Raw genomic sequence first — 25647 nt, 5'->3', positions numbered from 1 at the left:
TGTAGGAAGGGAATTCAAACGCTTGGGACTCGGGCAACTGAAGGCACGGCCACCAGTGATGGAATAATTATAATTGTGAACGCACAAGAGGCCAGAATTAGAGAAACACTGATATCTTGGAGGGTTGCGGGGCTTGAGTCGATTACAGAGAAAAGGAGAGGAAAGGCCATGGAGGTATTTGAAAACAAAGATGAGAATTCTAAGTTCAAAATGGGACCGAGCATAAGTCAGTGAATACAGCGGTGTTGGGGGAACAATGCTTTCTGTGAGTTAAGACATGGGCAGCAGAGTTCTGGATGCCCTCGAGTTTAGAGGGTATAACGTGGGAGACAAGGCAGGAGTGCATTGGAAAAGTCAAGTCTAGAGGTAACAAAGGCATGGACAAATGAATTTCCAGCATCATCTCTTTTTATTTCAGGTTTTTTGGCATCTGTAGTATTTTGCTTTTGCATCAGTAGCAAGAACATATTGGTCTGACTCATGCAGATAAAATATTGTGTCAACCATTGCTCATCAGAGATAAACTCATTTCGAAGAAGTGTTAGTTAACAATAAAACATATTCGCCTAATCATATTTGAGCTGCTGAGGTAAATTTCCCTTTATTTTCTATACTTGCATTTGCTGTGGTTAATCTGACTGCAGCCAAGAGAGTTCTTGTTTCAAGGGCACCGTGAGTGGCCTTGTAATCAGCCCCCAGAGGGCATGAGCATGACATGCCCTCTGATTTTTCTGCCACCTGTCAGGTGACGCTACAGCCTACACATGACACCTGCCTTCCAGACACGCCCAGGATTAGGAAACTGAGCCGCTGCATAAAAAAAAATTCTTTACATCATCAATCTTTTTCAACTATTGGTCATCATGCTCTTATGGTTTATTTGTATACAATTGCGTCTTCATGCAATTTGTTTTAAATGTGTATTTGGAAACATTTTTATTGTTTTACTGGATCAGCACATATCCCATATTTTGTGAGTTGATACAGTTTGTGGTCATGTAAATTATACATTTCTTGTTATTAGATTAAAAAATTAACTGTCGTACTGATTTCTACTTTGAAATAAATTGTAGTACAAAGCATAAAATGAATGCTTCTTACATTTGCTAAAATGATTGTCAGCAACACAAAGTTTAGAAAGGTCTATTCCCCTTCGGAATGTACACGTCATATCAATTTTGACTCGTTTTGGACTCTCTGTCACAAGCAGATACCACATAGAAGGAGTTAAGTAATGAGTTTGAATGCAACGGTCAACAAATGGTGAACATTCAATGATTCTAAGGGAAACCTGGAAAAATAAGCACAGATTCTGCCTATAATTATTTTTCTGTGGAAAGGAACATTGTGCCAGAGGAGTGGCATATATGACACCTCTCATCAAAAAAGGGAGAATGGGATAAGACAATGAATTATCGTACTTCAGGGCCAGTCAGCATGGGTTTCTGAAAGATATTTCATGTTTGATCAAACTTATAGAATGCTTTGAAAAAGAAACAATGACGATGGCTAAAATTGGAGTACTGTGAACAGTTGTGGTCCCTATTGTATAAAATAGGATAACAAGGCGCTGGAGAAGGTACATGAAGTTTTAATAAAATGATCCGAGGACTGAGAGGTTACATGTATTTAGAGAGGTTGACCAGGCTGGGGGTCTTTGCTCTAGACGAGAGAAGATTGAGTGGTGACCTGTTGGAGGTCATGAAAATTATAAAAGAGCTTAATAGTGTAGATGCAGAGAAGGGGCAGAATCTTCTGCTCTCGCTGGTGGCGAGTGTGGAGGTAGGTCGCTCTGCAATCTTGGGACTCTGTTAGCTGTTCCACCTGCAGCAGCCACCACCTCCCCTGTGGCACTGCTGAGCACAAGGTGTGCCGGCCTTTGACTGGCTGGGTAACTCTCAGTAGGTGAGACTTCCGAGCCTGGGGTCTTGATTCCAGGCAGAGGCCCAGCGCTGGCCTCGCCGCTGCCTGAATAGCTTGTGGTTCAGTGGGCCCTCCCAAAAAGAGTCAGAGTGGGTCTCTCGCCACTCTCCAACTGGGAGACGAGACCCCCAACGGCTCAACAAGGTTCTGCCCAAGATATTTCCAATTGTAGGGGCCATAAATATAAGATAGTTGCTAATAAATTCAGCAGGGAATTCAGGAGAAACTTATGTACCTAGTGACTGGTTACAATATGGAATTCGCCAACGCAAGAAATAATTGATGCGACTAGTGTAGATGCATTTATGGGAAGCTAGATAAACATATGAAGGCAAAAGGAATAGAAGGATATGTTGATGAGGTTAGATGAAAGATGCTGCGAGGAAGCTCATGTGGAGCAAAAACACCAACATGGACTTATTGAGCCAAATAGCCTATTTCTCTGCTGTCAATACTACGTAAAACAATGCCACACAAGTGCCAGGCAATGACCATTTCCAACAAAAGAGAATTTAACCATCTTCCTATGATGCTCAATGGCATTACCATCATTAATTCCGCCACTATCAATATCCTGGGCGTTACAATTGACCAGCAACTGAACTGGGCTAGCCATATAAATACTGTGGCTACAACAGCAGGGCAGAGGCTGGGAATTCTGTATGAATAGCTCGCCTCCTGACTCCCCAAAGCCTGACAAGGCACAAGTCAGGAGTGTGATGGAATACTCTTCACATGCCTGGATGAGTGCAACTCCCACAACACTCAAGAAGCTTGACACCATCCAGGACAAAGCAGCCCACTTGATTGGCACCCCATCCACCACATCATGGGGAGGCAGTGGTGGACTGGTATTGTCACTGGACTGGTATTCCAGAGACTCTGGGTACCCGGGTTCAAATCCCGTCACGAAATGGTGGAATTTGAATTCAATAAAAATCTAGAATTAAAAGTCTAATGGTGACCATGAAATCATTGTCAATTGTCGTAAAAACCCATCTGGTTCACTAATATCCTTTAGGAAATCTGCCATCCTCACCTGGTCTGGCCTACATGTGACTCCAGACCCACAGCAATGTGGTTAACTCTTAAAAATGCCCTCCAAAAATGGGCAATAAATGCTAGCCAGCGATGCCCACATCCCATGAGCAAATTAAAAAAACATTCACTCCCTCCACCAACGACACACAGTTGCAGCAGTGTGTAGCATCTATAGGATGCACTGCAGGAACTCAACAAGGCTCCCTCATCAGCACCTTGCAAACCTGCAACCTTTACCACCTAAGAAGGTCAAGGGCAGCAGACGCATGGGAACACCACCACCTGCATGTTCCCCTCCAAATCACTCGCCACCTTGACTTGGAATTATATCGACGTTCCTTCACTGTCACTGGGTCAAAATCCTGGAAGTCCCTAACAACACTGTGGGTGTACCTACACCACAGGGTCTCCAGCGCTTCAAGAAGGTGGCTCACCATCACGTTCATCAATGGCAATTAGAGAAGGGCAATAAATGCTAGCCTAGCTAGGGACACCCATATCCCATGATAGAATTAAAAAAAACGTGAATATATATGGATTTTCCGAAAGCATCCAATAAGAGATTGATGGCCAAGCTAATATGGCATATGGCAATAAAGGGAATTTAGAACTGCATATAGATAGAGAAATGATTAGAAGATATAAAGTGAAGAGTAGGTAATCAAAAGAAGTTAATTGAAATTAGATGGTATGATGCTGCAGGCATCCATGTTATCCATTTAATACATCAATGAATTTCACAAATTTCCAAAATCATGTTGGTATTTTGCAAATTTTGACAATGATTATGAGAAACTGTAGGAGAATATAGATACGAACATTCGAACATACGGAATTGGAACAGAAGTAGGCCATTCAGCCCCTCGAGCCTGCTCCACCATTCAATAGGATCATGGCTGATCCATTTGTGTTTCAAGTTCTACACTTGATAAGCTTGGATTTCCTTGCCTAACAAGAATTTATCTACCTCTGCCTTAAAAATATTCAGTGACCCCGCTTCCACCACCTTCTGAGGCAGAGAGTTCCAAAGTCGCACAACCCTCAGAGAGAAAAAAATTCTCCTGATTTCTGCCCTAAAAGGGTGACCCATAATTTTAAAACAATGTCCCCTAGTTCTGGACTCATTTACAAGGGGGCAGGTGAGAAGGCCAAATGGCTTTGGATTTTTTAGGAAACCTCACTCACAGCTCTGTGCCTCGGGGAGCATTCATTGTGCGCACTCGCACACATTCACAAACTTGCGCACTCGCTGTCCTCCCCCCACACACAGGCAGTGCTGCAGCAGCACGCATTTCACGCTGGGTAGGCTTTAATTGGGCCACCAGCGTGAAATCACCGTTGCAGGCCGACCGTGGGTGGCGGTCAGCTTCCGAACCCCCAAACTCTCAACTCCGAACTCTCAACGCTCCCCCCGCCAAACCCGCCCAATGAGGGCACAATTCTGGCCAAGGCCAGATTTTCACTGCCGAGGTGGATAGCTCGAGTCAGAAAATTCCCCGATTTGGCAAATCCGCCTCAATTTAAAGGACCTTGTGAGATGCAATTTTGTCTCTGGGGAGACGGGTGTGGAATAGAGTTGGGCCTGCTGACCCCGGAAGCAGACCCGAGGTGCCTTAGTTCTCTGGGCCTTTGTCCCAGTTGTTTTAGAAACAACTCATGACCCCACCCACCCTGCCACCGACCCCCTCCACCCATGCACCATTATATCCCCCATGCCACCTCCATAATGACTCACCAGGTATCCACCTACCATGGACAGGCCTTAGGAGCCATGTGGAGATGGAAAAGTAATATTCTAACAATTGGATACAGCTCTCACTCATACCTACTTGATAGTGAAAAAAAAATTCTATTCATGAAACCTGTTCAAAGCTTTTAAATCTCCTCAGGTGGTTAATCTCTTATAAAAGCAAACAAACGTCTCTTGAGACCCCACATCAAAGACAGCTAATCCTTTAAGAGCTTCTTCAAACTGTTAAATCAGAACACCCTGCTGAGATAATTGTAGCTTTTGAAACTCAACGAAGCATTCGGGTTCTCCCAGGACAAAGCTAGCCCATTGCACTTCGGGTGTGCTGAAGCTTGCAATGTCCCCAAATGCGGGATACGCGACTGCAAAATTTGTGGTAGTGGGGGACTGTGTTTGCGCTCTCCCCTGATTTACAATTCAAAAGACCTCTGTTGAAACTGCACATACAGATGGTAAATTTTTTCTAATCTGCACCAGATGACCCGTCAATCAAAGCAGTTCAGCAGAGGCTTTTTTTCCAACTCTCACTGACAGGTTCAATTTTTTTCTAGTTTAAACAGCACCAGTTGTTTGCTCATAGTTTAGGCCCTCTAGCCCTCACCAATCACATCCCCTCATGTTCCTACGCACAGTCCTGTCCCATCCATGCCAACTCATTACTCCCACCCACCCCCATGGCCCCTCATACCTTCCAAGCCAATTTGTGCTCCCTTGTCCCCAGCACCACCCCCTCAATGAGCTATTGCACTCTCCAGGCCAACCCATGCCTCCACCCATCCCTGAGATAATTATAGGTTGTGGAAAGCAGCCAAGCACTAATAATGACATATGATGGCTCTTAGGGTGATGTCATCAAACAACTATTGCAACTACTACACCAGATTTTATTTTACCTCTTACCGACACAGACAGCCAATTTATTTTGATTTCTTTAAAGAGCTGAGCATTTAAATAACTTCACAGCTTGACAGCGCTACAGGCTTCTCCACCCTCCAACAGCATTTAGATCTATTCTAAAAGTTCCATAACTCCCAAACTGCGGGTTAACACCCTTGTTTCAGCAGAATTGTGATCTGTTTAATTCAGCACGGAGTTCAAATGGCTCAGCTGAGTTTGGGTTTCCCTCATGTGAGTCAGGGCCCACTCATTTTTCCCGATAGGCAAAAAATTTAATCCAGCGGAAATGGGGCCATACTTCCAGATCCCGGGTCCCGCCCTCCATTTTGGAAGGTTGGAAGACTCTCCACGGCTCCACAAAAATCAGGGCCTAAGAGTAATTGCAATGATCCTGTAAATAACAGCAAAATACTGTGGATGCTTTAGATCTGAAATAAAAACAGAAAATGCTGGAAAAACACAGCAAACCTAGCAGCATCTGTGGAGAGAGAAACAGAATTAACAATCTGAGTCCACATGACTCTTCTTCAGAGCTAGAGAGAGATAGAAATATGATGGATTTTATGCTGTTGACTATGGGAGGGGCAGGTGGAGCAGAATAGAAGATCAGGGATAGGTTGGAGGGCATAAGAGATTAAATGACAAAGATGTCATGAAACACATTATCATTAACATTACCACGCCCATTGCCTGGAGAAACAGAGTGTGGAATCGCCCAGATTTGCACAAAGTGCGGTGGCAGACAGGGAAAAAAGTAACTTTACCTTCCGGCCACAATGGCGGATTTTCACGCCACTTCGCCCCATTTCTGCCTCATTCACTATGCAGCCACAGGTTTGCCTGCAACACGGTTACCTCGCTGCTTCCTCATGCCGGTGCCATATTTAAACTGCAGCTGCACGCACACTTCTCAATGTTTGCAGCCCAGGACTGCTCCGCTGAAGACATGGCCCCAAAAACCAAGGAGAGTGCAGCCCCCCACCCCGATTCAGTGACGCATCCCTGGGATTCGTTCTGTACGCCGTGGAGGCCCATCGCAATGTCCTCTGCCCCCACTCTGGCCACAGGAGGCCCATCAGTCTCACCACTCTGGGCTGGGAGGCGGTGGCAAAGGTGATCAGTGCCAATGTTGCACACAACAGGCTGGCCATCCAATGCAGAAAATGGATGAATTATCTCATCTGTGCCGCCAGGGTAAGGCAATCATCATATCAGTCTAAACTCACATTCACAAGCCCATCACACGCTCACTGGCATCTCACGCACTGCCAGTTCAAGGGATATCACCACTCACTCTCTCACACACACACTCTCACATCTCTATCTGGCCTCATCTCCTCTGGAGACTGTCTCCTCAGCCCTCAACATCTTGAGGCCATTTGCACAGGTCAACATGTGCACTCATACATACCCCTGGGATACTCTCCTTCCACAGTACTGTCCTCGCCCTGCAGCCTCTTCCTTTGCCTGAGGCCATTTCTCTCCCTTCTGCAAGCAAGACCTTGCCCTGCAGCCATTGAAAAGCCACCCCTGCCTTAAGGCAGGTCTGGTAGATAAGACACCTGCCCGTGAGCACCCCCACACCAAAACTGATGTGGTGCTGCCTGTGAAGCTTGGCGCTGATGGCTGCAAGTGCTACCCAAAGCAAGGAAGGCAAAAAAACCTCGAAGTCCCAATCACACCGAAGTGCCCGGATGATCCAGTATGGGTGGATGATTCTGATGAGCAGGGTATATAATGAGATGCTAAAGTATTGAAATTAGGTTCCCGACATGCGGCAGAGGGAAACACGGCCCGCCATTGACAGGTGGAGACGACGATCGCAAACTGGGTTTCATGAAGGCGTGAAAGCGACTCTTGGCCTTCTCGCCATATTATGTCCCCCTGCCCGCCATTGCACCCGAAAATTCCGGCCAGAATTATCAGGAACTTGATACCAACAATGTTGTAAGAGCAGCAGAATAATTCTTTGCCACTTTAAACTCCTACAATATTGTAAGATTAATTGACTCCAGCCATGTACTCATACATACACCTATTAAGAACATATTAGCGTTGCAAAAAAGGCTTCATCTGTTAATGTGCAGGTGCTGTGCATCACAACAATCGTGTGTGCCTATTAATCAAGCATCACCTACAACTCATTTATCATTCACAATTCTAGCCCATGGGGAAATTGTAAAAGGAGGGGAACTGAATGGTAGATGGCTGTGTGGTAGGATACTAATCCAAACTTTTCAGTTGCCTACTGAATGTGTGATCTTTTTAATGAATGAATGAATAATCTCAGCTTGTGCAGATGGCAGGAGCTGTCAACAACAATTGCACTTACGTAGGGCTTTTAATATGGAAGTATGTCTCAAGGCATTTCATAAAGGCATAAGAAATATCAGATGGCAAGCGGAAGAAGTAGAGATTTGGAGAAGTGACCAAAAGCTTACTCAAACAGGTCTGTTTTAAGGGGATGAATTTTCCCACAGGCTTTCAGGCCCTGTCAATGGGACCAGAGTGGGGTGCCGAGCCCAGCCTTGCCGGAGGCCAAGCTGGAAAGTTACTTTCCTGCAGATGGCTCTTAATTGGCACCCTCTGTGCTCAAATCCTATTAAGGGTGGTGGTAGGGTGGGGTGGGAAGAGGGATCCCAATGCTGCCATTGCAGTCACAGGGTTGTGAGTTCCAGAGCTTCGGCAGTTCCACCATGAGAGCTGGGTGCTGCTGAGGCAGGTTGGAGAATGCAAAAGCGACTCAATATGATCTAGTATGGGTGGATGATTCCATTGAGCAGGGTGTATAATGAGATGCTAAAGTATTCAAATTAGGTTCCGATATGCGGCAGTGGAGGTCTCGGAGGCATCAATTTAAAGTAAAAATTCAGAGCAGCATTTGGGCTACAGGGGCAGCCAGCTTTATGGTAGATGGAGCTTCCAGCAGTCACCGGTGCACAGTGGCAGCAGTGTGTGCCACCTACAAGATGCACTGCAGGCACTCACCAAGCCTCCTTAAACAGCACCTTCCAGACTCACGACCGTGTAGAAGGACAAGGGCAGCAGATCCTGAAAGTTCTCCTCCAAGCCACACACCATCCTGACTTGGAAATATATCGCCTTTCCTTCACTGTCGCTGGGTCAAATTCCTGGAACTCTCTCCCTAACAGCACTGTGGGTTTATCTACACCACAGGGACTGCAACCGTTCAAGATGGCAGCTCGCCACCACCTCCTCAAGGGCAAAATTAGAGGCGGGCAATAAATGCTGGCCTCGCCGGCGATGCCCAAATCCTCGCAGTGAATAAAAAAAAAGCAATCTGTGTTCCTGCCCAGCCTTGGAAAATCGGGCAGTGAGGATGTTCCGGCCGGGGGGATTGGTGGGGGGTGGTCACAACCTGGCTCTGTGCTATTTTCTCTGCACTCCCATTCGCCCCTAAGCCCACCACCATGGGGCCAGGAAAATTCTGCCCAAAGAATCTTTTAAATGAGGCGAGAAAGGTGGAGAGACAGAAGGGTTTATCAAAGGAATTTCAGAGTGTCAGGTCTGATGGTTTTTTTCAGACATCCCTGACAATGATGGAGCGAAGGAGGATTGGATATATAACAAATATGATTCAGGGGTATGAAACAGGCTGGATGTGCAAGTTTGCAGGGTTAGAAGAGATACATAGATGTTGAGGAGTCAACTCGTGGGGGGATTTAAACTCAGGAAAGTGGAAATTGAATGTATACATTTCGGGCCCCTGACGCCGGGTGTCAATGTAAGTAAATGAGAACAGAATAAATGATTAAAAGCAAAATACTGCAGATGCTGGAAACCTGTAATAAAAACAGAAAATGCTGGAAAGACTCAGCAATCTGGCAGTATCTGTGGAGAAAGAAACAGTTTACATTTCAAGTCCAATATGACTCTCTTCAGAACTGCTGGTGTGACGAGTGAGGCCTGATGCATGATGTGATGTGAGCAGAAGGTTATGTGGCCATACTTCCTTGAAGCCCTGGACCTGCATTTTCCTTAGTTTTTCTCCTACCTCCGCTAATCCTCTTTGTGCTGATCTTGTCTGTGAGATCCCTGCACCAGCTGCTCCTTCAACCTTGTTCCCATTAAACTGCTGACTCCCAACTTCGCTTCCTCATGCACTGTCCCCCTCTCCTCCAAATCTGCCATCCATCACCTCTCTCCCCCAAAAAAAACCAACCAGTGACCTTTCTGTCCCTGTAAAATACCGCCCCATCTCCAACCTTCCATTCCTCTTCAAGGTCCTTGTTGCCTCCCAAATTCATGTCCATCTTTCCCAGAGCTGTTGCTTCAATCCCTCCAATCAGGCCAAAGGACCAAAACGACTCTTATCAAAGTCACAAATGACACTTTATGTGACTGTGACCAAGGTAAACTATCCCTTCTCATCCTCACGTCCTGTCTGAAGCCTTTGACATGATTGACACGCCACGCTCTTCCAACAACGTTCCTTCATTGCCCAGCTGGATGGAACTATGCCTGCCTGAACCCATCCTTAGCTATCCAAGTTTTAGCCAGACTCTAGAATCACTTGTACTCTCACATTGCTACCTCAGCTGTCCCCAAGCAATCTATCCTTGGCCTCCTCCTACTTCTGATTTACAGGCTTTGCTCAGTGATACCATCCACAAACACAGCATCTTTTATAAAAACAAAAAACTACAGATGCTGGAAATCCAAAACAAAAACACTTTTTACATGTGCGCTGCCAACAGCCACCTTGAGCTCATCACCACCTCTCCCATCCCCCTCCACCGTTTTGAAATTGTCAGACTGCTTATCTGACATCCAGTACTGGATGAGCAAAACTGACTTCCGACTAATATTGGGAACCAGGCTGTTTGCAAACTTGGTATCATATTTGATGTGAGATGAACTTCTGATCACATATCTGTGCTATCACTCAGATCACCTATTTTCACCTCTTGTTAAATTGCCCGACTCAATCCCTGCCTCAGTTCATCTGCTACTGAAACCTTCATCCATGTCCTTGTTATCTGCAATACACTTCTAGCTGGCCTACCATGTTGTACAATCTGTAAACTATCTGAAACTCTGCTGCCTATGTTGTAATTGCATGTAATCCAGTTCATTCATTACCCCTGTGCTCACTGACCTACATTGGCTCCTGTTAAGCAATGCCTTAATTTTAAAATTCTTATCCTTATTTTCAAATCCTTCCATGGCCTTGCTCTCCCCTATCTCTATGTTCTCCTCCAGTCGTAGAACCCACCGAGATATGTACACTCTTCCAATTCTAGCCTCTTGAGCGTCTCTGAGTTTAATCATTCCATCACTGGCAGGCATACTTCCAACTGCACGGTCTGCAGACCTGGAACTCCAGGCGGAATCGTCCCAGATTTGCACTATGTGGTAGCAGACGGGAAAAAGGACGTTTTATCCATCGGCCTCAATGGCAGATTTTTGTTCCGTTTCGGCCCAATTCCGTCTCATTAATTATGTATTCCCGGGAAACATGCTGATTTGTTGCTGGGCAGTCTCTGATTCGCCCGCCATGCCGTAACCTCGCCTTTTCCTCATGCCGGGCGCCATATTTAAAGCGCAGCTGCGTTTACATATTTCAGTGCTTCCAGCCCAGGAGGGCACCGATGAAGACATGGCCCTAAAAACCAAGAAGAGTGCAGCCCCCTGATTCAGTGACGCATCCTTGGGCATCCTTCTGGACACTGTTGGAGCCTGCCACAATGCCCTGTACCCCTGTTCTGGCCTCGGGAGGCCTATCACACTCACCAGTCCAGCTTGGGAGACGGTGGCAGAGGTGGTCAGTGCCAACGCTGCACAGAAGAGATTCGCCGTCCAGTGCAGAAAGAGGATGAATGATCTCATCCGTGCCGTCAGGGTAAGGCAACCATCTCATCACTCTAAACTCACACACTCATAAGTCCATCGCACTTTCACTGGCATCTCACTCATTGGCAGCTCAAGGGACATCACTACTCACTCTCTTGCTCACATCCTCACATCACCATCTGGCCTCATCTCCTCATCACAGTGGCCTCCTCAGTCCTCACCATCTTGCGGCCACTTGCACAGATCAACATGTGTCCCCAAACACACCCTGATATACTCCCCTTCCCCAATTAATGCCCTAGCCCTGCAGCCTCTTTGCTTGCCTGAGGCTATTTCCACCCTTCCCCAAGCAAGCCCTAGCCCCGCAGCTGTTCAAAAGCCACCCCTGCATCATGGCTGGGCTCATAAGTAGAGACCCACTTGTGAGCCCCCCAAAACTGATGTGGTGCTGTCTGTGACTGGCGCTAATGACTGCGAGTGCTGCCCAAAGCAAGGTAGGCAATTAAGCATCAAAGTCCCAAGCGAAGTGCAGCTCACCAGGTGCACGTCCTTTAAGTACAGTTATGAAGCCCATCGGCATGATGTGCCCGGATGATCCAACGTGGTGGGGGGTGACTCCGGTGAGCAGGGCTTAGAATGAGATGTTAAAGTATTGAAATTAGCTTCCCGGCATGCAGCGGTGTGAAACATGGCCCATCACTGATGGATGGAGTGCACGATCGCAAATTGGCTTTACGACCACGTGAAACAGATTTTTGCGATCTCCCGATGTCATGAAACAAGTCAGTGTGCAATCACGCTGATTCGCCTGGATGATCCAGCGTGGGGGATGATTCTGGCAAGCTGGGATTATAGCGATAAACAGGTATATTACAATGAGGCTCCCGATGTCCGATGGCGGGAAACATGGCCCGCCATTGACAGACAGAGAGGATGACTGCAAACCGGTTTCACAACGCCGTGAAACCGATTTTTGGGCTTTTCGCCATATTGTCCACTCACGTCACTAAGCATGCCCAATGCCAGTGGGCTTGGAAAATTCTGCCTTCCCTTTCTAAACCTTTCCCTTGTTCGCTCTCTCTTTCCTCTTTTAAGACGCTCCTTAAAAGCATGCTTCTAGATATTAAAGATAACAAGGAATACGGGGAAAGCGGCATGGGGTAAAAGATCAGCCATGATCTTGTTGAATGGAAGAGCAAATCTGAGGGGCCGAATGGCCTATTCCTGCTATTTCCTATGTTCCTAAAGCCGATCCCTAACTAAGCTTTTGATCATCTGCCCTTATATCACCTTATGTATTTTGGTGTCAAATTTTGTTTGATAATGCTCCTGAGAAGCACCTTAGAATATTTTATTCTGTGAAAGGCACTACATACATAAGTTGCTATTGTTGATAGGAGGCAAGCCTATCATGTGTGCTGAAGTGAACAAATCCGCTAGTGGCATAGAGATGAATGAGGCTTTCAGCAGCAGTAGGAAAGGCAAAGCGGAGGTAGGTAAGTAGGTAATGTTACAAAGATGGAAGTTGGTAGGATTGTGACTGAGAGGCTACAGGATTGGAAACTCATCTGAGGTCAAACAGGATATCAAAGATGCAAAAAATCTGGTTATCCCAAACAGTGACTGTGAAAATGACCAGAGTTAGGATCTGGGCCTGACATCAATGACTTTGACTCTTCAAAAGGTTAGCTAGAGGAAATTATGGCTTTTTGAGACCCTATTTCAAATGAACAGAGGTGGAACTGGGTGCTATTAGCATTGTATATGGGAGATGATCCCATTGCCTAGGGTTGACATTGTCAGGAGGCTGCATGTAGATGAGGAAGGGGAGGAAGATGAGGACAGATTTTTGGAGAACTCAAGAGGTGGCATATTTTTACATATCACAGTACAGTCCTAAGAAGTTACCCAAATACTTTTGCTGCCTGTTTCATCCTCCAGCATATGACAATCATAGCCAGGAAGGATATTATAGTTAAATATGAGGAAGTCTGCTATATCTGCTATACTGTAACAAAGGTGGTGGGCGTATGGGGATATGGAGGCTTTTTCCCTGAGGGATTATACACTAGCAAATCATGAGGCTCTTGGGCGATTGTGCTGTAATACCCTTCGAATGTTTTTCCCCAATTAACACAATTTCATTGAAATGAACTACAGCTATTTAAAAACTTAAAAGGTTCATTCATATATAATTACTGTTATGTGAAGGCAAATTTATATATTTGGCTTTACTGGGGATTAGTATATGCCACTTCTGAATTGAAATTGAATTCTCAGATTTTAATTTAAAAGAATATTCTGATGGCTTACTGATATTGCAGTTTTTGCAAATGTATTTTTAAGAATTAAGCTCTGACTGTGAGGCAGCATAAGAACTATCAGTGGGAGAGTTGGGACTCTTGCAATCAGACACCTTAACTTCAACAGGAAGGTGGTGGAAACCTTGAACTAACAGCGTAACTAGGGTGCTCCTTGATCCCCTGCCCACATTATGACAGCCAAGTGGGAGAAGCCCTGAGGAAATTCCTGCTGGACGTCACTAGCAACAATATCAGCAGCAAATAAGTAGAAGCTAAATGGGAGAAAACGTCCATAATTGTGAGAGCTCACCTGATCTTGAACAGCCATTTTTCAAACAGCAAAGAGGAGTCTCAAGCCACTTTTGTCTTTTACCTGCATTTGTTTACCTTATGCTTCTACGTTAAATGATCGACACAAAGTAATGAAAATATAATGATGATAATTCTTTTTGATGGCTCTTAGGTATTGAAGTCCTGTACAGGTTTTTATCTATTTCATTTTCATTTTTTCACTGATGCTAAGAAGCATACACTGGTCACCTATTTAACTTCTGCATAACCGTATGGGAATAAGCAGTAAAAATGTCTTTTTTTTCCAGGTTTTGAACTTATGTTTTCTGTTGAAAGATACATTACAAATCTGATTATTCTTGTGAATGCCCAGTACCCTCAAGATCAGATGTAGTAGTGTGGATTTTGTGCAGTAAAATTTGCACTACTTTGCCCAATTAAAACTCACAGTCTTAACCACTTTAGGACAACTCTGCCTTGTTTATTTATCCAATTCTACATCAGGTACCTTGAGGCTTCTCAGCGTGAGATTGTCAATTCCATATCATTTAGTGCTTTGGGCTTATGCCAGCTAGGAAGTAGAGCTGGGACTATCCAAATGTATGTCACGCCAGACATACATAGCCAGCAGATAGACACAATATCAGTCTGGTGTGGATTCAAGCATAGATCACAGAAATGAAAAGTCTGTGCCTAACTGGATACATCGCCCAGTAATGTAAAAAGGAATACATGTCATGTACATGTTCATGTAGCACAGATTTTGAAACTGCCTCATGTTTTAGATGGTTTTGGAAATTCTGAAAGCAGTTAAACAAAAATGGAATGTTATAACAACACGGTCTGTATTTATGAAGCACCTTTACTATTATAAAACATTCCAGGATGCATCACAGGTGATTATAAAACAAAATTTAACACCAAGCGACAAAAGGAGATATTAGAACAGATGACCAAAAGCTTGGTTAAAGCAATAGGTTTTAAGGAACGCCTTAAAGAAGGCAAGAGAAACAGAAAGGCAGAGAGGTTTAGGGAGGCAATTGAAAAGCTTAGGGCCTTGGCAGTTGAAGGTATGGCTATCAAAGGTAAAGCACAAGAGGCCAGAATTGGAGAAGCACCAAGATCTCAGACGGTTAGGAAACTGGGGGAGGTTACACAGGTAGCGAAGAGCAAAGCCATGGAGGAATTTGGAAACAAGACTGTAAAATTTAAAACCAAGGTGTTACCAGATCAGCAGCCACTGTAGGTCAGCGAGCAAAGTGGTGATGAGTGAATGGGACTTGGTGTGAGCTAGGGTATGAGCAGTTGCTTTTTAGATGAGTTGAGTTTTCTATGGAGGGTACGAGGTGGGATTTCAGGCAAAAAAACATTGGAGTTGTCAAGTCTAGATGTAACAAAGACATGGGTGAAGGTTTAAGCAGCAGATTCAACTGAAGCAAAGGCAAAGACAGATGATGTTATGAAGGTGGAAACAGGCAGTGTTGATGATGGAGTGGATGTGGGGTTAGAAGCTAAGGGTCAGATAGGATGCCTATTATTGTGAACAGTCTGGTTTTGCCTTGGGCAGTGGCTAGGGAGAGCTGGTGGGTAGTGAATGGAAATTGTGCTGGGGCCCCAAGAAAATGGTTTCAGTCTTCCAAATGTTGGAGTAAATTTCTGCTTATCCAATACTGGATGCCAGACAAGCAGTGTGACAAATCAGAGGTAGTCACGGGATAATGGTGGTGGTGTGGTAAAGGTGGGTGTTGTCAGTGTGAAATCTGACATGTTTTCAGCTGAGGCCTCCAAGGAATAGTGTGTAGATGATCAATACGTTGGGAGAGGTTGGTTGGGGGGGGGGTGGTGGTGAAGCATAGATCCTTGGGAAACTCCAGAGGTATTTGTGAAGGAGTGGGAAGAGAAGCAATGCATATGATTCTCTGACTTTGACTGAAGAGATAGGAATGGAATCAGGTGAGTGCAGCTCCACCCAATGGAGAGTGATTTTGTGGTCAACTGGCTGCAGACAGGTTGTGAAGGATGAATAGATTACCCTTGTTATAGTCAATTAGAATACCATTTGTGACTTTGCTAAAGGCCTTTTCAGTACTGAGAAGCAGCAGTAACTTGATTGGAGGGATCTAAACACGGAGTTGCAGGAAAGATGGACATGGATTTGGGAGGTGACAACACATTCAAGGACTTTAAAAAGGTTGGAGATGGGGCAATAAATTTAAATTAAATTTTAACAGCCTGTACATCACAATTGCAATCCTCTTTATTATGAAAACAATTCTATTATTGCTTTTTTTTTTTAAATGAGCAAATGAATGGGTCCTGGAAAAATTGGGCAGATATTATAATATGTTTGTCTAATATTTTAATAAATGTTATAACTCACCTTTTCTAATAATTGATAAGGAAATGATAAGGTAGTTGAAATTAAGTTCTCAAAGTATAGAAATTAAGAAATACCTTTTTTAAATATTTTACTTGATACATCTTGACATGAAATCTTGTCCAGGCACTTAATTGTCTGCAACAGTTTCTATTTATGCTAAGCTAACACTAATGTTACAATATATCAACACTCACAATGATAAAAACAGAATATACAGCCCAAATGTTCTGGTCTCTGGATCATTGGAGACCAGATGTACCCTGTGGAAGTCCTGATGTGATGACATAGGAATTGCCCAGGATGTTTCAACTTCTGATGGGCAACTCCCCTGCTCTCTGGGACCCTCCAGGAATGTCTCTGACTCTGACTCTGAGGTAAAGTTGGAGACTTTGGACAATTCCGCAGTACTTACCTGCGTAAGATTGGGACAGATTAAACTTTAGTCTAAATTCTGGGTAACAACAGAGATGACCCCTGTCATGAAAATAACATTTTTTCATAATATTTTTCTGGTTTATTGTAAAGTAGGTTTATGGGGGTAAGTATAGTTGGGTTTGTGTGTGATTTAATCACATTTTGTAGTCAAGTAGAATGCAAGCTTTAAATCATCAAAAGAAGCTATGTGTTTGACATGATAATGAGTAAACATGGATGCTGGCTTAGCATGTAAGGTATGAAGGGAATTTGCATTTTTTGATAAAAGGATCTTAGTCTGTTTACAACTAGCCAGATAAGCAAGACTAAGGGATGTGTTTATTTTCGCAAGGTTACTAACAATATACAGTGGCAACATGGAAGTTTTTATATTGAGGAAGGTACAGTTTCAAAGACATATGGAACAATAGAATTTACATATTAAAAAGAGAGAAACATATATAAAGGAGAATGAAAGGTTATGGGTGGAAATTTCCCTGCCCGTTGGTGTCAGGTCTGATCAGTAGCGTGAGCGAACAATATGGCGCGATTGGTTTCATGACTGCGTGAAACCAGTTTGCAATTGTCCACTCAGCCTGACAATCACGGGCCGCATTTCCTGCCATCAGACATCAGGAACCTCAATGTCATACGTCAGCATATTATCAGGCCAGTCTGCTGGAATCGTTCCCCCCTCTCCTCTCCCCTCCCCCCCACCCCACCACCACCACCCCCCCCAACCCCACACCCCACCCCCGCTGCTGGATCGTCCATTCACGTCAGTGGGAATGCATTGCGACATGCACTTGGCACTTCGAGCGGAACTTGGAGGTGAGTACACAGCATCGTTGGCAGTGTTCAGCATGGTTACCTGCTGGACTTCAAGCTTGAAGGGTGCTGGGGGGTCGGGGTTAAGGGCAGCCCTGCCATTGAGGCAACTTGTGAGACAGCTGGGGCTCCCGCACAAGCTGCCCAAGAGCCATGGCGAGCTATTGCAGGCTGGCGCCTAGCAACACCCAGGGTCTATAGACGTCACCTTTCATTCCTGCTGATGACCAAAAACCAGTGGAGGCTGCGCATGTCTAGGGAACTGGTCGGTCACATCTGCCAGCTACTGCAGGATTTAGCGCCAAGGAGACACGGGGGCATCCACTGCCAGTGGCTATGAAAGTGATGGCAGCACTCAATTTCTATGCCTGTGACTCCTTTCAGGGCTCCACAAGTGACCTCTGTGGGATATCACAAGCCTCCACCCACAAATGCTTCCATGAGGTCACGGATGCCATCTTCATGAGGGCACACAACTTTGTGCATTTTGCCCAGGGCCAGGAGAGCCAAGATGCAAGAGCGATTGGATTCACCTAGATCTCAGATTTCCCACAGGCTCAGGGTATGATTGACTGCACTTATGTGGTGCTCAGATCTCCATCACAACGCATGATGGACTACATCAACCGCAAGGGATTCCATTGGCTGAATGTGCAGCTGGTGTGCGACCACCAGAAACGCATCCTGCAGGTGTGCTCAGGCTTTCCAGGGAGTGTGCACAACACCCACATCTCAGTCAGTCACAGATACCTGGAGTCTTCCAGGGTCCACAGACGCTGCAGGAATGGCTCCTCGGGGACAAAGGCTACGCACAGAGACCATGTTAGATGACATCTGTGTGGTGGCCTCAGGCTGCAGCAGAGCGATGGTGTAATGAGGGTCGTGCTGCAGCTCACAACTTGGTGGAGCAGACCACTGGGATGCTGAAGATGAGGTTCCGGTGCCTGGACTGGTCTGGTGGAGCCCTGCAATACAGTCCGCAGAGGGTGTCACGCATCATCGTCATCTGCTGCACTCTTTACAACCCGGCGCTGCAACGGGGTGAGGCGCTGGCTGAGGAGGAGATGAAGGAGCTGGAGGTGTCCTCCGATGAACAGGATGCCGACGGGGTTGAGGGCGAAGTGATCCTTGGAGGTGATGCTGATGGGGATGAGGCCCTCACACTGGCTAGACGAGGCAGGTGCACTTGGGAAGTCCTCATAGCTGCTAGATTTGTGAAGGATGATGGCAACATGCAGTGAGGTGACTCCATAGATCCTCAAATTGTATCTATAAACATTTGACTCCAGTCTAGCTTAAGGCAGCATGAATACCCTCTGTGAGAATGCTCCTGTCATAGAGAGGCAGTAGAGGCCCTAATAATTGCCCGATTGCAGGAGGATGATGATGACATGCAGTGAGGACACTCCATAAATCTTCACGTAGCCTCTGAGAATGTCTAACTCCTGTCTGGCTGAAGGCAGCTCACTTGCACTCTGTGATCAGGGTCATATCATAGAGACGCAGCCAAGAAACTTTAGAAGCATCCGATCCTTTGTGCGCCTTTGGTACCTGAGCCCTTCAGGAGCACAGGGTCACTGGTCACAGATGCCGAAGAGATAGGGGCCAGCACCACCGTAAAGGTGCTGAGAGCACACCGAGAAAATGATGGAACTCTGTGACACAGGCGCATGACATTCTGGTAGCAATAACAAGCACTGTGGAGGTGCAGGCATTGGTAATGTTTCCAGGGAGTGTGAGGCTGGACCCTCACTTTGGTCTGAAGGCTGCACAGAACACAGGGAAGAGGCCCTGGACGGAGACACCTGACTTTTATCCTGTGCAGAAAGGTTTCATATCTGAGTGACCAGAACACTACTCATCAGAACAAGGAGCCATAGGCAGGGAGACATTCTCAGGAATTTATTGACAATAGTGAACAGTATGCACAAGTGTTTAACACCCATGCTCAGGCTGTGCAACTAGTTCTCCTTAACTGTTCTAACCCTGCCGCTATGTCTTAGTGCTCCCCGGACATCCACAGCAGAGGTGGAGGCAGCCAGCTGACTGCGATGCCCTGTCTATGATGACTTTGGTGGGCGTCGTCTGGAAGGCCGAGACTTGGAGGACCCTGGTCTGCTTTCGGGGTCCTGTGGCAGTGGCAGTGGCACCCACTTCGGCCTCTGGAGCCAGAACTGCTGAGATCAGAGGAAGAGGGGAGCCAGATGGGCCGGACACTCTCAGAGTCACCTGGATGGATGGGCCTGGAGTGCGCACCTGCTGATCCTCCTTCCTATGGGTGCCTAAGTGCCCAAGGCTGACTTCTTGAGGAGAAGGGGTAGCTGGAGTGAGATCGAGCTTCCCGGCACCCCTCTCACGTACACACTGTTGGAAGCCAACAAAGGCATCAGTGATGGAGTTGAGCCCCCACAGCAGTGCAGGAGCAAATTCCTGGACCAAACTCTACATGGCGGCCGCTATCGCACCAGTGTTGACCTCGGTGCGTTGGTATGGCGCCGCTATCACCTCAGCCTGAAGGTGGATGGATTCCCCCATTGTGCCTTGCAATCTGAGGAGTGCAGCAGACATCCCTTCCTGATGTTCCCATGCTTGCCTTTGCAGTTCCAGCAATTGCGACGTGACCGAGTCTGCTTCCAGCAGTCTTCCAAGTGCCGGATGCCAGAGAGGTACCTGCTGCCGCCTGCTGTGGATTAAACAGTGCGATGTGCTTACCACTTTGTGATTCTGAGGCTATTCTAAAGCTTGGTCCCATGGAGGTCTGTGTCTATGCATTGGTGGAGGGTATGGGTGAGCACTGTGATGGGACGTCAAGGAGGGTGCCTTCAGATTCCTCTTCAGAGCTTTCTTTGGGGCTCGACTGGAGGCCCTGGGTCAGGAACTCCATCAGCTGTTTCCCAGATGTGCCTGTGGGAGCAAGGGGAGCTAATTAGTGCATGGCAGTGGCCTGTGAAACAGGATACATCACTCACAGCATCGTTGCCTGATGTATGTTGCACTGCTTGACCCTTAGTTGGTAGAGCACCGCCAACCTGGCAGGCAAGGTCCACGAGGTCCTTGATTTTGGGCATTCCGTCACCGATCACGACCACTCCCTCTTGTTACGTGCCAGCTTGTCCTGCATGAATACAGATGGAGAAAGTGTAGGCAGGACAACTGCCAGGCCAGATGATAATTATGCCTGGCATGTGTGGGTGGTGAATGATCCCGTGGACGGGTAAGGACAATGACGGTAAGTGTGAGAGAGTGAATGGCAATGTTCCTTGAACTGGCAGTGAGTGAGGGCCCTGTGGGTGTGTGATGGGTTTGTGAGTGTGTGAGTTGAGAGTGATGAGAAGAGTGACTTACCCTGGCAGAACAAAGGAGATCATTCATCCTCTTGCGGCACTGGGTGACTGTCCTCTTTTGAAGGGCTCTGGCACTGACCACCGCTGCCACCGCCTCCCAAGCCAGGTGGGTGCAGTTGCTGCCCATCCTGAGGCCAGAGTGGTGGTAGAGGACATCCCGACTGGTATCCAAAAGGCACTCGAGGGCTGGGGACTGCAGTTTTCTTCAGTTTCAGGGCCACGTCTTCCATGCAGCAGTGGTGGCTTGGAAGCACTGAGATGTGCGCTTGCGGCTGAACTTTAAATATGGCGCCTGGCGTGATGCAACGGCAAGGTGATGGCAGGCAGGGGAATGAGAGCCCACTCGTCATAGAAGTGGTGTGTTTCCCGCGAGTGCATAAATAACATGGTCAGTTTGGGACGTTGCAGCATGAAAACCCTAAAACGTCGTTTTACGCACCCCCTACCGCACTTCGTGCAAATCTGGGAAAATTACGCCCTATGTGTCAGAAAGCCAAGTAAGATCTAATAGGAAATAAGATCTAATCATGAAATAGCCTTATTTGTGCATAGGTCTGCTATCCTAATGAATCTGAAGCTGGAGAAAAGTCATTTGGAATTCCACGGTCCAGGGTATTGTGTTAACTTGCTGAGTTTGTTTTAAATCTAAAATCTATTGTGGACCGTTGCCTTAAAGCGAGTGTTACTGGGGGGTCAGGTTAATTAGGAATTTTAGGGGCAGGATTTTCGGGTCGTCGGGCAGGCATGGTGGGCAGGCCTGGGAGCAGTTAGGAAACGGTCCCCTGCTGCAATCAGCCCCTGACTGCGATTTCACGCTGGCAGCTAGCATGAAAAGCATGCCGAAAGGCTCAGCGCTGCTAGGGTAGAGGCGGGAAGAGGGCTCGTGCTGAAGTCTGTGCAGGTGCAGGGGAGCACACAATGAAAGCTCCCTGAAGGCAGAGAATTTTAAAATCAAAAATAAAGATTTGGAAATTCTGATAAAAAATGTCCCCATCTAGGATTCACTCACATAAGCAGATATATAATAAAAAGTATGTCAAAACATTTTTTTTTTAAATTAATGTCAGAAACCTCGTTCTGCCCGTGGATGAGGTTTCCTCAAAAATGGAAAGGCTGACTTGCTGATTCACCCGCTTGCCAACTGTAAGGTTGGACGGGCAATGATAAATCTCTCCTAATTAGCAAATTAATGGCCTTAATAGACCTCTTAATTGTTGGCGGGTGCGCTGCTGATTCTCGCACGTGCTTGCCCACCAAAATGTCACGTGAGTGCACGATGACGTTGGGACGATTACCCATCATCATTGTATGCTATTTTACACCCGATCGGGTTGGGCACTCGCTCACCCGCGGGATGTAAAATTCTGCCCTAGGAGTTATTATAGTAGTAATTGTAGTCTTATGTATGTGCTTGACATCTTTTATTTTTTTTCATCTGTAAAGGTCTTTGTGGATTTATTACTTCTGAATTCAGTACATACATCTCATAATAAATGCAAATTGCAAAACTACCGTGATAGCGTGACGAAGTTTCCCTTGTGGATTTGGTGCACCAGGCACATATCATCTGCCACGTCATAACATCCTCCAGTCACTCACATTGATCCCATGACAATCCCCCAGACCAGACTGCCATCTCACCCACCTGCCACCCTACCCACCTACCATCTACCCACTTACCTACCTATTCGCACATTCATCCATTCACCAGCTTTCAAACTGGCCCTTTAAACTTACCATATGGCAGCCAGTGTCCTGAAAAGGGGACATGTCCTGCCTTCCCCGACTCCACTTGACCGCAACAGAGCTCCCCGAGGGGCACAGTACTCCGCATTTCTGGTAGCGCTGGGCTCGGAAGGTCCCAGCAGAAAGGCGGAGCTGGCACCGAGCTGGGGAATGCTCGAGGGGAGTGACAATCTGATGATGGTTGCCGCTCCTCAGAAGATCTGGGCCAATTTTAATTGAAAACTTCGTGGACCACCTATTTATCCAATCAACCGGTACTATTTTTTCATATTTTAAAAGACATGGGGTGGGACTTTCTGGCCCCGCCCACTGCCAGGAGCTTCCGGCCCCACTGAAGTTTTGGCTGGCCCACCACATCTCCTGGGGAGGGTCCCGCTACAGTGGGGCTGGAAAATCCTGGCCATAGTAGCGAACAACAGTTTTTTTTAAAAGATCCATATAGCATTAGATTGCTTTAAATTTCCTATGAAACACTGGAGGACCTATTTTCTGTGTTTGAATACCGCTAATTTCCTCTGCTTAACGAAGACTGATAAGGTAGTGATATTAAGAGCAATTATGTTACAGTACAATCTTTTGCTAATTCACTGCTAAAAGAATCCTTTTGTTCATTCCAAAACATCACAACAATTTAGAAACTGAAGAATTGATATAGCTGATAACACCAGCAATTTGAATTCCATGAAGCTGTAAGATTATTCATTTCCAACAGTAAATCGCTATAGCATATAATTATAGTGACCTAGAAAAGACCAAGCATTAATCGTTATAAATAGATGCGACGGAAAAATCCTCTGTTGGTATACAGTGATATGCTTTCGTACTTCATGTAATGCACGCCATGTTGCTACGTAAATGGTGTGCCAGATACAAACTTGAGCTGCATTTTATGCAAAAAACTCGTATAACTTTCAATACAGTTGTTTGTGATCCAGATTTGAACTTAAAAATGAATGTATTTGACAAAACTATCACAATCCATGCCTCATTAGCTATACTCCACTAGCAGATGCTATCTATCAATTATTTAAGATAATCTAATAGCCCGCCATAACTCAACTATTGCATCACCAGTGACTTAGATTTTCTGGTAATGTCTTGTCCCTGCACATCTTAAAAATAAAAGGCCAGTTGATTTGTGTAAATATTTAGCAGTTGTTCTATATAATGCTTAGAATTATGATGCTTAATCTAAATTTGGTTAACACACAATTAAAAATGCTTTGAACGATATCTGTGATTAATGACCCATTGCATCAAAAAACTAGATTACTCACCTGTAGGTTCTTCACTGATAAAAGTAAGTTATCCTTCATACTGAAAACAGTGGCACAGATAAAGTCATCATGCCATTATGGGAAAAACAAGAACTAGAGACGACCACCTTTTTAAGGCCTATTAATCTTGAACCTTCTGACCTCTCCTTTCCCATACCTTTATAAATGTATATACATACAGCACCCTCATGTGGCCATGCTCCATCTTTTTATCTAAGAAGGTGATGCAGAGATCTTTAGAAAAAAAAGTGCAATATATGTCTTTCATGCTTCTGCATATGTAATGTTAGACCAGGAATAAATAACTCGGTAAACGCCATTTTTAAAAATTGGTTAGTGGCTGTGTGTACTCTCTTGTCATGATATTAGTCTTCTTTTTGGTCATTATGTTTCAACATAATAATACATCAACCAGCTTCACAGGTGAAGCCTTTGGAACAAAAGGAACAGTGGCAGCATATTGGGTGAAAGAGTGACAGGAAACAAAGTAGTGATGAATGGTTGCTTTTTTGGACTGGACAAATGTGTGTACTGCAGTTCCCCAGGCGACCAGACTAGGATCATAGTTTTCTTGACCCAGACTTGTACAGGGAGCAATTTCAAAATTTCGTGAGGACACAAAATTGGCAGTATTGTGAACTGAGGAGGAATTTTTAAAATTCATTTTCAGGATGTGGGCATTGTTGGCTAGGCCAGCATTTATTGTCCATTCCTAATTGCCCTTGAGAAGGTGGTGAGTTATAACTGAATGGCTTGCTGAACCGTTGAAGATCAGGAGTCATATGTAGGCCAGCCCAAGTGAGGACAGCAGATTCTCTTCCCTAAAGGATATTAGTGAACCAGGTGGGTTTTTACAACTATCATTTCATAATCATCATTAGTCTTTTAATTCCAGATTTTTATTGAATTTAAATTCCATCATCTGCCATGGTGGGATTCAAACCTGGTCTCTGGATTATCAGTCCAGTGACAATGCTGCTACACTACCGCCTCCTAGGAGGGCATAGACAGCTGGTGGAAAGGGTGGACAAGTGACAAATGAAACTTAATGCAGAGAAGTGTGAAATGGTATGTTTTGGTAGGCAGAATGAGGACAGGCAATATAGCCCACAGGATAAGGTGGGGGGGGGTCGGGGTTGCCAGAACAAAGGGACCTGGGGGTATATGCGCACAAAGCATTGAAGGTTGAAGGGCAAGTTGAGAAGATGGTTAACAATGGATATGGGAGCCTGGGATTTATAAACGGAGACATATGCCAGGATTTTAGGGCCCCTCCTGCCTGGTGGGATACTGCGCTCTTGTCAAACTGAATGGAAATTTAAATGGCTCACTGCATCTGCCAGAGGGAGACATGCCATGGCAGGGCTGTAAAATCCTGGCCATAGCGTACAAAAGCAAGGAAGTTATGAAAAAACTTTACAAAACACTGGTTTAACCTGGACCGGAGTACTGTGTCCAATTCTGGCCAACACACTTTAGAAAGGAGGGAAGGCATTACAGAGGGTGCAGAAAGGATTTACAAAAATGGTTCTGGGGATGAGGTACTTTAATTGTGGTGATAAATTGAAGAAGCAGGACTGTTCTGCTTAAAGAAGAGAAGATTAAAAGGAGATTTGGTAGAGGGGTTCAAAATCATGAG

At 45.7% G+C, this 25647-nt stretch overlaps 1 protein-coding gene and 1 non-coding gene across 2 annotated transcripts in view; one reads left to right on the top strand and one right to left on the bottom strand.

Moving 5' to 3' along the window:
• The window catches only part of LOC121289338 (dihydropyrimidine dehydrogenase [NADP(+)]-like), an 838466-nt gene that overhangs the window by 239078 nt on the left and 573741 nt on the right, over window positions 1-25647 (bottom strand). The gene's annotated exons all lie outside the window — the stretch shown is intronic.
• LOC121289478 lies at window positions 4963-5122 on the top strand. The gene has a single exon (XR_005945577.1). It is a non-coding gene; the product is annotated as a U1 spliceosomal RNA (small nuclear RNA).

The sequence above is a fragment of the Carcharodon carcharias genome, chromosome 16, assembly GCF_017639515.1.
Source record: "Carcharodon carcharias isolate sCarCar2 chromosome 16, sCarCar2.pri, whole genome shotgun sequence".
Taxonomy (NCBI): Eukaryota; Metazoa; Chordata; class Chondrichthyes; order Lamniformes; family Lamnidae; genus Carcharodon; species Carcharodon carcharias.
Note: the sequence above shows the minus strand (reverse complement) of the source record. Positions and strands in the feature narration are given on the sequence as shown.